Source organism: Lissotriton helveticus, chromosome 8 (genome assembly GCF_964261635.1).
Source record: "Lissotriton helveticus chromosome 8, aLisHel1.1, whole genome shotgun sequence".
Taxonomy (NCBI): domain Eukaryota; kingdom Metazoa; phylum Chordata; class Amphibia; order Caudata; family Salamandridae; genus Lissotriton; species Lissotriton helveticus.
Genome location: NC_136069.1, coordinates 605,474,297 through 605,488,032, shown reverse-complemented (window position 1 = coordinate 605,488,032; position 13,736 = coordinate 605,474,297).

Here is a 13,736-nt window from a genome sequence, read left to right as displayed (position 1 = left end):
TGAAATATTCATAATTTCGTTACTGCAGGTCAGTTAGATGACATAATAATTATTCTCACGTGACATTCACCGCAGACTAAGTAGTGCTATTTAACCAAAAGCTTGACAACAACCTATGACAGAATTTCTTTGAAGAAGCTTGTACATCTGAGCAATAACTTCATAATCTTCCCAGAATACAGAGATCAGATATTGTTCCAAAGTCAGATGGATCCTCACAATTTCCCATTGCCATTTTTCAAATGGCAGTACTCACTGGTGGTTTCCCATAGGTGACAATGTCCATTATCACATTTTCTCCTACTCCCATCAACTGCTGGATGCTTGAACATTCTCTACCACAAATCAACATCACAATAAAAGTTCTCACATCTGTCAAATTGCACTCTCACACTTTCTATTCATGCATACACTAACATACATATACCTCTAACTCCCTTCAATTCACACCAAGGTTTTGGTAAAAAAAACACGATAAAACCATAATCCTGGTTCTAACACATTAAATCAAAACACTACCCATATCAGCCACATGGCACACGCACTGTCCTATCTAAAGCACTCCATTAGAGTTGCATACTACCCATCCACAAATGCACTCTGGCACCTTTTCAGGTGTATTGAGCACTGTACAAATGCAAACACAACCCACATATTTAGAGTTGGCTCTGTGTAGTTCGAAGATTAAGGGCCTGATTGTGATGTCAGATGGATCCCTCTGGAAATGAAACTGAACAAACTCCTCTCGTCTGTTCCAGCCCAGCGATTAGGATGAGACCAATCCCTGTTTGGTCACAATCCTATACGTTGCAATGGGAGCATGCACTCCGAATGGAATGCATGCTCTCATAGCAAAATACAAAGGTGCAGTTCATCCCAGTACCCCGAGGTAGGCACCTCAAGGTGCCTGTCACCGGGTGCAGGATCACCATGGGGCACCATTTTTTTTCTTTTGCAGATTTATATAGCGCAACGCCGACCCAAAGGTATTGGAGAGCTTTACATGAGCACCGGTTATGTTACACAAGGACACATTATTTTTTTGGGGTAGACACAGGGAGATTGAGTGATTTGCCCAGAATCACAAGATGTGGAGTCAACCCCGAGGCTCGAACCTTGGTTTCCCAGCTCCAAAGTTGACAGTCTAGCCGTGAGACCACATCTTCTTCCCCAGGTGCCTCCTAGGCCGCCATTCAGCAGCATTGCACCCATGAGTGCCCTGCTGGGTGCCCCCAAAGCTGTTTCCCAGTGCCTTTCTGTGCCGGAAAGGCCAGCACAAAAAGCATTGGGACACTGTCATCATAATCCCTTGCCCAGAAAGCGCTGGCAGGGGCATTACTGCAGGCTTTCCGAATGGTGAACGGGTTCTCCGAGCCCATCGTCAGCTATTCGGAATTTCCCTGTGTAATAATTTCCGACTGACTCTATCGAAATGGGTCAGTGGTAAATTAAACAGGTGACTACGATACGGTTAGGATGGCTTCGACCGAGAGTCGAAGCCTTCCTAACCACATCGTAATCAGACCCTAAGATGGAAGGGATGGATCACTGGGGTACGCCACAAGAAATGAAACTTTCTTGGAACTTAGGTTCCCAGTTCGGATATGGATGCGTTGAAGATGGTTGCAAAGTATGAGCCGAGAACTGCAGGACTATTCCAAAAAATCCATATTTGTTTCCAAGGTATAGATCAATACTTTATGGCAGACTGTATCGGAGAACGCATAGTTCCTTTTTGCTGAGATTTCCGCATTGGATAACCTGAAAATGAAAAGTTATGTGCATGGTCCGGCCATAAAACAGGCATCATTTTATTATTATTCAATCTAGCACTGAAATCAAGATAAAAAAAATAACATGTGCCTGTTATTACGGGTTAGCTTATGTGGTCTGTGATGACACTCTAATCAATTCAGCTGAGGTCAATGAACAGCTGTAAGTAGCTAACACTCTTAGAGTCAATGTTAAAGTCACCCATTAGAATGATCTATTTGCATGATGATTACAGTCTTTTACAGTAATAAATACATTCCTCAGCTAGCGTTTTGTTGCTTGGATAGAAAAATGTACACCAATCAAACTTTTCAAAGGCACACACTTTTTTTAGGCTCATTAGTATGCCCCTTCACATTCTGCTGATGATATTTCTTGCTTATTTTCCACTAGCTCAACCAACATGACTTGTGGCTCAGGTTTACACACTCAGGCCTCAGTTCCGCCTTTGACTGGGTTCTCTCTCCTCTCTTCTTTATGCCTTCTCTATTTCAAGTGAACACTCTCCCTGTTTGGAGCATAGAGACCCATTTAGAGTTTGGTGTACAAAGTACACTGTCGCAAATGCGAAAGAGTACCATGTCTTTCAAACTCTTGGTCTGCCTACCTCATTCAGAGATGGGCAGACCATAAGCTTTCTCTTGTTGGAGCCCCATTGCTTGCATCAATGGAATGCTTACTCTGACAGCCTGGCAGAGTAGGTCCGTCAAGGAAAGCCTTCACAGTCTCCTCTCTATCTCTTTATTTTGAGCAGATGGTTTAATCGTTTTTTTCTGTTCTTCAACAGGAAACCACTGGTGGTGAGTGTGACAGAAAAAAACAGCAAGTATGCCCCTGGCGAAAACTGGGAAGCTGTTCCTCCAGAATGGGACTTTTTCCTGTGAAGTGCCTCAAGGCTCCACTCTCTCACCAATTCTATTCAGCATGTATATTGGTACACTTAATCTGCTTCCGAAAGACTCTGATATTCGGATTCACCACTATGCAGACGACACTCAACTCTACCTCAAATTGTTATTGATCTCTAGGATATTCTTACCCTTCAAATGTATATGAGAAATCTGCAAGAGTGCATGTCAGCCAACTGCCTGAAATTCAATCTGCAACTGCTCAAGTTTCTTCTCATGTATCACAACTCAAGGAACAAAATTGACCTCAAGCAGACTACTTGGCTCAAAAATGTAGGCCTTGTGTTGACGGCACCTGACTTGGTCAAAACACTGGAAAGATTCCACTTTTTCTATGGCAACCCATGTAAATAAACTTGCTGAATCTAAGAATTTCTATTGGCACTACCTAAAGAAAAGAAAATTCCTCCTGACAAACGACCAGCTGGTGATCACAGTCAATGCCATGAGCATCTCTATAATTGGCAAGGATAATGCTGTCCTCTCCTGCATGCAGCTAACAATCTACTACCCCTAAAGACCATCTTCCATTTAACGGATAACTTAGTGACATAGAATATCAAATTGGATCACTTAACCCCCTTTCTAAGGAATTTCCACTGGCTACTGCTTGAGACATGCATCAAATCCAATATATGCTGCCTAATTTTCAAGGGCCACTACTCCAGAAACCAAGCTACTTAGCTGATCTCTTCAAAATTTCTGGTGCCACGAGAAGCAAATATTTGATTTGGTTCACATAAAAATACCTAAATGTTGCACCTTGTCAGCCCTAAAACAATCCTTTTCAGGCTCTACAGCAGCTTACACCTCAGATGAGATCCGCATCAAGCATTCCGTCCATCACAAAAGCTTCAAAAACTCATCCGTTTAGGATTTATCTTGGCGCTGCAAATGCGGTTGCAGAAACCACTAACTAATCTTTGATGCATCTTCACAAAACCTTTATCGGTTCGTTGATCTATTATAAAAGTTTCCCCATCCACCTTTTCCCCCCTTCTACTCCACTCCCTTTGCTCCCCCTTCAAAATTGGTCAACTTTCTCTTTCTCCTGATATACCATTATGTTGCTTGATTTTGTTGGAAGTATTTACATTTCATGTTGGATATACAGTGCTTCAATATCTTGTGGTGCAGTGGCACTGTAGAATAATTAAGAATACACAAATACATAAATAATGTAAAAGTGCCAAGTTGCTTTTCCAAGCATCCTACCTAACGCAACTCCTACTCCCTGCCTCTACTACAGTGAGGATGGTTTGAAGGATAATCAGGTAGTCCTAATCAAGCATATAAACATTATGATGGCAACGGCTACAGATTTCCACTGCAGATTAGTTCATTAAGTCCTAATCTTTTTAGAGGCTGGACAGGGATGTATTTGCCACATTTAACATTATTTCCAAACCCACAGCCTTCCTCATAAATTATAAACCAGTTTCACACTTGCATATGTTTCCCAGTGGTGCTTTTAGGAGCCAACTCTGTCTCACTCCTTACGAAGGGAGTAAGCAGCATGTCCGTTTGTTCTAAAGCACTTTTTTGTCATCTCCTACATCTAATTTTCCAAATGGTTTTAGTTAACAATAACATTATCTATCACATTGCTGGGTCTCTTCCTGACCTGGAAGGGCTCAGTCTATAATTACCCTCTGTCTTGTCATTTAAGCACATATGTTGCAGACCTTTCATGGTCACAACTGTATATTTTCTTAATGTTCTTGTGGGACTTGTGTCATATGAAGTCTGGCAAGGTTGCTGCATAGGATCCACAAGTTTTCAGTGGATAAGGTAGATAAGGTTGAAGGGCTCCATCCCCTGTCTACTCCTTGCCAGCTTCTCCATGATTGTCTTACTATATCTGTGGATTATGGGCAAAGCTGCAACAAATATTTTAACAAAATGTTACATCAGAAATCAATCTGATGAGTCAAATATTGGGACTTCTTCAATTTTCACTGAATTTATCCCCACTGTTCACGAAATGACCAAACACAACGAAATATAACAAAACACCACTGGGCATATTAGCAAGGAATAGCGATATTTATCGCAAAATGCACTTAGCGCAGTTTTTTTTATCACTGCCTATCGCTGGATATGTTAGCGGAGAAAACATGCTAAGAGCAACGTTTTTCTCCATTGTGCTAAAATATCCAGCGATAGCAGCGAAATGCGTGAATATTGCTGGAAATCCAGCGATATTCACTCATTAACGCCATTGGGGACTTAACCTGACAATCCACCTCCCATTGGATAAACAGGTAAGTCATGTTTATAGCAGGCGTTAGAATATAGCAATAATCGCGCTTAGCACGATTTTTTTTATCGCTTTGCCTGCCTTGCTAATAGGCGATAGCTGTGTTAGCGACTGCTTTCAGTCGCTAACAGTTTGGGTATGCCCACTTTGCATTTCATTAGCGATAAATATCGCTGACATGGAAAGCGGGCCCCAAACCGGTCGCTATCACGTGAAAGCTGTCGCTAACTGCTGTTAGCGACAGCTTGCTGATAGGGCGATAAAAATATTGCCGCTTTAGCGGAAAAAAGTGCTACTAAAGCGGCGATATGGCCCTTGCTAATATGCCCCCACGAGTGGGTGAAATGGCATAGGTTTTGATGGAATAAAAATGGTTGCTTCTAATTTCGTGTTTCGTGAACAAGACAAAACATGTCCAACCCTGTTTACGGGATTAGATGCGATTTTTGTACTCCACAGGAGTGGTATTGCAGGCACAATCCCCACTTTCTGCACATTTAGTAATGCATCTACATGACTGAAAAGACTGAATATGTATATATATATATGCCATGCTTTTACACTTCATGACTAAGTTGTAAATAGTGAGGAGCAAATTGTCATCTATTGTGTTCTTTGCATAAAACTGTGGTAGCCTGTGTGGTAGTAATTGGAAATTAGTATTGCATTTGCTTTATATTGAAATAATGCTTCCCTGAACCCATCGCACCATCACCTGTATTTCTTTTTAAACGTTTGATGCTCTAGCACCCCCATTCCCTCTTCATCACTGACCAACATCTTACATCATCATGTGTGTCCAGATCCCTGAAGACTGGAACACCCTGACCATCTAAAGGGAGATATGTAAACTCCTTCCCTCCAAATGTATCTATAAAGGGCCACCTCTGCACATAATGCTTTTCTTTCATCTGTGACATACGGGAGCCTGTCACACTGTTCTTCATGTGTCTGGATAGAAGTTCCTGCTTAGGTTTTGTCCTGACTATTTTCTTAATTTTCTGTTTTGAAAGGCAACTGAAAAGAAAAAAAGAAATATTCTTCTCCCTTTGAGACCTTCCATTGATGCTCTCCAAGATTAACTCATCAACCTGCTGAAATCTATTCAAAGTAGCAAAATTGTCAACATTTTCCTTATCAAGCACTGTGACCAAACACGTAGAACACAATACTCCATTAAGGACCTAATCCTCCAAGCAAAAAAAAAGAATCACTATTTCACACCCAAAGACTCAATGAGAGCATGAGCACCATCTAAAGAGAAAAGAATTAATTGAGTTTGACCAACCTCCAAGGCACCTTCACTGATCTCAAAGCACTCTGCTCTTAATTCAGGTCCCTCATTGCCACATCTAAAGTCCCCTTCTACAAGTTCACCATCAACAAAGCAGCCAACTGAAAAACAGCATACTTTGCATCACCAAGTGCTGCATCAACTCCTTCCCATACTTTCTGCTCCTTCTCTAAGATGCCAGTTGCAACATCCTAAAAAACATCTTCACAATGAACAGAATCAGATTCCACATCAACAGTACCAAACAGATTTCCATGCTGTCAAGTGTTTTGCCTTACATGCCTTATACTGTGCCTTTGCTCACTTGCGCACTGTGGCCTCAGGCTCAAAATGTCATTATTTGTTTGCAATCATTGGCTAGCTCATAACCACTTATGTTTCTTATCATGTATTCTTAAAGTAAGCTTCTAATTCATATATTCATATCTATTCAGTTGAATGTTTGATGTTCAGAGAAAGACATAGTAGCTTTACCGTGAATATGTAAGTAAATGTGCCTGCTGTTATTCCAGCTCTACATCAGGAATTACTGTGTTTATTTTTCCCAAACTAAATGGTATGAAATATATAAAATGATCATTCACATCCCTCTCCAGCAAAAAATGAGGAATGCCAGATGCTAGCAGGAGCAGAGCAGTTCTCTGTGTAACTGCACCAAAGGCAATAACAAATGTGGCCACAGATACATGGGAAACAACTATTACAATGTAGTCATTACAACGCACTACCTTCACAATGCAGCTGTTGCAACGCAGCTGCCTTTACATCGCATGCCATTACAGCGCATGCCATTACAACGCATTTCACTACAACGCATACCATTACATAGAATACCATTACAACACATGCCATTACAACGCATTATAAGGTAAGTAATGGGAATGTTTTAGTTTTAGGGTGGGTATGGGTTTTGGGGTACATGGGTATAGTATTTTTACCCCTACACTATCCAACATTTACCCTACTATTGAGCTCACTGGAGTGGGAATAGTAATTTTTACCACTACACTATCCAACACTTACCCCACTGTTGCCACAAAAGTATTATCCGTTGTAATGGTATGTGTTGTAATGGTATGCATTGTAATGGTAAACGTTGTAATGGTAGTTTCTAAAAATGCGATGTAATGGCATGTATTGTAAAATCATGCATTTTAATGGTAGTTGTGATGTAAAAACTGCGTTGTAAAGGCATGCATTGTAATTGTTTGCGTTGTAACATCATATATTCCAGATACACAGTTCATCTTTGTCTGGGAGACAAGCTGAGAACTGGAAAATAAATGAAACTCAGGTATGCACATGACAACAACATCTAAATACAGAATAGTTCTGAAATGCTAATATGTTTATTAGCCAGGGTTAGACATGTAGGGACCCTCATAATGTACTATGTACTAGTGAACCTGTCTTAATAATTTTTACATTATGTTCATTTATATTTGCTACATTTGTTCTGATTTCTGTGATAATACTCTTACATGTGTTCTGCATTACGGTTGGCTTTAACCTCTTCTATGCTCATGACGAGCTGAGCTCGTCATGAGCCACGGCTCTCCGGTGTTCATGACGAGCTCAGCTCGTCATGAGCCGTGGAACGCTCGCATGCGGGGATAATTCCCCTGCTGTGCTGAGCGTTCTACGGCAGGTAATGCACCTGTGATGAGCTGAGCTCGTCATGAGCACAGGAGCACCGTGCCTCATGACGAGCACAGCTCGTCACGAGCATGCGGGCGCCGTGCGCGCCCCCCTCTCCCCCAGCACAGCGGGAAATTAACCCCCGCAGCGAAGGGGTTAAATAAAGTTTTAAAAAACAACAGTGCAGATTTCTTCTGTGTTTGCACTTGGGGTGAGAGGGAGCCAGTACCTCACAACAATAAATCAAATGTCGGACAGTTTCTGGCAGATTTTGTTACATGCACAATACACATTCTTTTTGTGTGTGTTGGGAGAGATGTGTTGGTCATAACGTGTCTTTTCTCCCCACTCACGCTAGTAAGATGGTATAGCTGTGCTTCCCACAGAGCAAAGGGGATGTTTTAGGTTCTCATCAAGTTATTCTGATAAAGTAGTAATGCTATCACCCAACCTTTCCTACGGTTCAGCCTTCACACCTCCTCTTTTCCATGCTGAATTCTTCAACACACTTAACTCTCTCAAGAACACATCCTAGGAAGATGACATTATACCATTTTCCTTTGTCAAGTCTCTTCAAGGAATTGCTCTCAGGCCCCTCCTCGATAACTGTGCCTCCCTCATGCAAGAGACCTTCCCAGGCACTCTCAAGGCCGGAAAATACTCCTTTGCTGAGGAAACATACCCTGGATCCAGATGATCTTGCCAACTTCAACCAACCACCTATAATGTATAGGATCAAACGCAATTGCTATCCAGCTATAGGAATACACATGCAATAATGACCATGTACATGATTCCAGCAGCAGACCATGTTGCAGCACAGAGAGAGCAAATCTTCAAATATTTGACAAGTCCTTCCTCATCACTGACACAAACAAACACTGCCTCTTGCTTGACCTCCACAACCTTGGGCACAGTAAACTATCATGCTGTGCGCCACACACTGAAAACAGCATAGGATTCTCAAACACAACATGACAATGGTTAGGCTCATATCTCACCAACTGTTGCCAATTTAAAAAGATAGAACTGCAACATTTTAGACACTCCCCGTCCCCTGTGGAGTCTACCAGGTTCCATCTACTCCCGCTTCATCTTCAGCCTCTACATGTAACCTGTCTGAGCCATGTCTACTAACAACATCAAAATCTATCAATATTCCAATGTCACCCACCTGTACCTCAAAATCTCCACCACCAATGACATACAGCAACTCAAATCCCGCCTCCAATTAATACAGACATGAATGACAAGTACCTACCCGAATCTCAAATTCTCAAATGTAGAAATCTTCCTTTTTACCAACAGCTCAACTCATCCACATATCCAAGCATTGCTCTCCAATATGATCCTAGACAGTCTCACCAACGGTTAACAATGCAAAATACGTAGGCTTCAACCTTGACCCTGGCCTTACATTCAAAGAACATTTCACCTGGAGACAGACACAGCATGCAACTAAATTCCACTCCTAAAGAAAGTGAAGCCTTTTCTTCCAGAAGACGATTTCAGAACATGAGTAAAAGCTCCACTCTTACACACAGGAGAATGCCTCATCAAGCGTCTAAAAATGCAACCATATCATCCTTGCCCTGAAAGGACTACACCAGCATGCCCCTATCACCTTCAAGACAATCTGCATCACCTACAATACCATCAGAAATAATACCCCAACATACCTGGCCAAGAATCTAACAACTTCTGATGGAAAGTTTCGCACCAGCAACCAAAGCCAAGACATCCCCAAACTGGAGGTCAACATTTGCAAAGAGGAAAATAACACAATACAGTTCTAGATCCACAATGAGAAACAGTAACATTATCACCATTTGTATCAGAACTGTTCTGATGTTTCTGCAAATCGAAACAAGCTGAAGGTTACATTTCTGAGGAACATTCCTGCCCAACACACAATCCATTTGCCGTATACCTTTGTATCATTCCTTGGGTCCTGTTGCCTTGCATATAACTCTTGTTCTTGCTTCTGGGTTTTCCCTTTTATTGTTTGTTGCCACCTACCTCTGACTGGTGTGTTCTTGTTGCCTTAATTTTGAGCATGCTGTTGTGTCTGTTTGTGTGCCACATGTGCTCCACATAGTATTTTGAGGTAGGTTTTTGTTGTGGGCCATTTGGTCCCTTTCTGCCTCCTGGCCTTTTCAATAGACATTCCTGCCCTTCGTGACCCCTCCTCTGTGCTCTGTGTTTTATACCTGGGCTTCAGAGTGGCCGTGTTTCAGGTGGGTCCCTGCTCTTCCTACCACTGCACTGTGGTGCATTCTGTCTCTCTTTCCCCATGTTGCTGGGGTATACCACCACAACATAAAGTTTAAAACATAACAAAAATATATTGCATCTAGAATATTTAATGCAAATATTTTGCGAACTGAGGTACATCTAGGTAACTATTTTTAACTCCACATATTTGAACCATGCCTGTATATAAATCTTCAATGTACATGGACGAGGAGTAGCACATCATAATCTAGTCTTATCTTTACATACTTAATTTCACAGCATTTCTGCTACTTGATGGCTTCTTGGCTGAGCGCTGACTTCGGCTACCTGAGCTCTTCTTCTGCATCCTAAGTGTTGGCTTTTGGCAGTGTCCACTTTTTTGGGGCCTGCTCCTGTGAACACTTTGGTGATACCTTTCTGGCTAGTGAACTTCTAGTGCTTGTTGGCTTGCTTTGGCAGTAGTGCTTGGAACTGTGTTATCCTTCCAGGTTTGGTTCTTCCTTGCCGTTCGACTTTGCCCTTTCTGGTTGTACACCACTGTGGATGATCGTAGTCATTTGTGCAAGCTGTGGTAGATCTTCGTTATATAAGGCCTGGCATGATGATGTAATAAAGAGGTAAAGCGTTGATTACTTACTTGGAATCTAATTACTCTGATCCTTCTTCCTCAGTCCCAGCCTTGTGGCCCTTCCATCCTCCCCATTGTGGCTTGGATCACAGTCTGGAGGAGTGATTTGTTAGGCGACCTGAGGGCATTCTTTGTGGAGGTTACTTTTTTCTTTGAACATACACCAAGACGTAAGGACTGGGTCAAGGAAGAAGAGTCATGGTAATGAGATCTTTGATGAGTAATCAAACTATTATAATAACTAAATTAAGCACACCTATAGCTTCAAACTTGCATTTGCAATTGTATATCAAACATTAATTGACTACTCCTATATCTGAGTTGGCGGCCCCTGTGGCCCTCATTACAAGTGGCCCTTAAAACCCACTTTCTTTCTGTCCCATGGGTACACCGTCAAAAAGGGTCCCAGTCATTTCGGGGGGGGGGGGGGGTTTGGGGGTCTGGGTGAATACTAAAGTTAATGAGATTTTGTGCCATGACATGCTGAGAATGGATTTCCCTTGCCGATTTCCCTATATTTCGCTAGTGTTCCACACAGAGCCTTCACCTGCCTGAAGCACGTAAAATCTCCAGGTGGAATACCAGTGAGCAGCCATGAGCCTGCTAAACTCACAATTCCAGTGGAGCTGGTAATTCCTGTTGCCGGTTCCAGCACAATTAACAGCCCACTTGCAAAGAAGGCCCAAACTTTTAAAGTGACAAAAGGTTCTGTCTTTCTTCCTCCCTTGTATTTTCTCAGCCATACAGAGACTTGCTCAACATTCGAGTAATGTCCAGACAAATTAATTTGTATGGGAAACTATATATTCATCAAGCTGCACCGTTAATAGTAGAGAATGCTTTTCAATTAAAATGGACTTGTTTTGTTTTATTCATTTGTTTTTAATGCCATTATGTCTCCTCATCTTCTCTGTCCCTGTGAAACATAGACTACACTTCGGAGTAGCAGTTTCTCTGAAGGCGATAATTCGTCATTTTACAGCAGAATGTATTTTTTCAGACCGCAAGCATAAAGGTTTCATGGACTTTAAAATGGCGTCTTTTTATATCCATTCCATAAAGCCCCCCTGCTGCCATTGGCTCTCTGGTTTCTGACGCACCTGTGATTTTGTAAAACAGGTTTCATGATCACTGGGTGAACATTCAACGTACAGATGTATCACAAAGGAAAAGGAACCATTTAAGATGAAACGGCATTTATGGCTTGTCTTCCATGCTCTTTTTGATCCTGAAACCCCCCTTTCCCTGCGCCCTTTTCTTTGCAGAATAAAGGCTGAGACAGGTTCACTTGACCTTTAAATAATTAACTCTCCACTGCGGCCCCCTGCTGTTATTCAATCTAATTTCACCCGTCTTCTTTGCATCCTTAATCTGAAGCAGGCAGCCAAGGAGCCCCTACCTTGCAGGGGGGGGGGCAAGAGGAATCTTCCTGTGCTGAGTAGTGGGCTCATGATTGTCAACGGAAGGAGGGTGGGTGGGTGGAGGGGGTCTAGAGGGTAGAACAGAGCACAGAGCTTATGCATTCCTGTCAAAGAGATTTGGCATTTCAAACATCTCTTTAAAAACCTTTAATTGGTACACCCTGACAAATTATCCGACCATGGTAACATTCTAAATGCCAGTCCTATTTCTTTGATTTATACTGATACTGTAATAGTCGAGTGAATTTTAAATAAGGTAATTCAGTGACTACATGTATGATCAGACTCCAGGTGAAATACAGTGGATGTTTCATGTAATTTTTCAACACATGAATCCATGATTAATCGCACATTTTGGTGTATGGTAGACATTTCAAACGATTATTCAAAGCATGATTATTCTCAATTTCTCTTGTAACACTTGCATGTGCAGTCTACCTCGTTTAAAAGGGTCAGGAGAAAAGCTGTAGGGTGTCAATTCAAAAGTGTGTGTTATGAACAGCCTATGTAATACAGCAGTCCAATATAGCCCAGTCCTTTTTCAACATGGCCACCACTGGAAAGGGTTATGTTCATGAGGAAGATTCAGTTGGTAAATTTGGAACAGGGGCTGATTTAAACCTCCCTTTGGCCACAGTGCAGAAGAGCAGAGACAATGTGACAGTGTGACAGAACAGAGAAAGCAAGGTCTATCTCTACTCTTCAGCCAAGTATACTGAGGAATAGTTGAGGGTGCTTGCCAACTGAAAGCTAGCGATACATTGTAGAGATTGAGCAGTGTTCTCTTCACTTTGCCTAAAATATGTTTCTCATATTATGTTTTGCCACCTAGACTCATCAGCAAAATGGAAAAAACTGTGCTGGAAAGGCCTATACATGGAGAAAGAAGAAATACAGGTGTCGGTCTGAATCAGCTTCTATTGGCTAAGTAGAATCTTGGAACTAGGGCTGGGCAGGGCTGCCTATACCGTATGAAGGTGGGGAGTACTTTTGATATTTGCCTCACCTTCACTGAGTCCTTCCGGCTTTTAACACTGGCTCCTTACACAGTTACCATGGCACAACTAGAAGAAACTGAGTATCCAAGTCAAAAAGGAAGATATTCCTGCATTATTTCATAAGACAGATCCATACTGAGGAATTTTGGGCCGTTTCTGTAATTATCCAGCCATGTACTTCCAAATCATGCTGAAGTAGGCTAGTAAGGTGACCTTCACTCTAGAGTCACCAGAAAAACTACTGATGGAGCATAACATTTAAATGACGGTTGCGTTTATCAATCCGCACCATCAAATGAAATTTACTAAAATAATTTTTTGATAAAAACTGTTAAAGACTACTAAATGTGATAAATGAGATTAATGCTTATGTGACGCACACTCGAAACAGTTAAAATGCTTAGTATATGAGTGCTTGAAAACATGAAGTTTTGCAGTTTTACTTTAGCATTATGTGATACAAACGCGAGTAACAAAAGTGACACGCACATTAATCTGTTTGAAAATAAAATAACACAATAAATATTTTTTTTGTAGTACCTAATATTGACATGTAACTTCTAAAGGAACAATAATGAGTG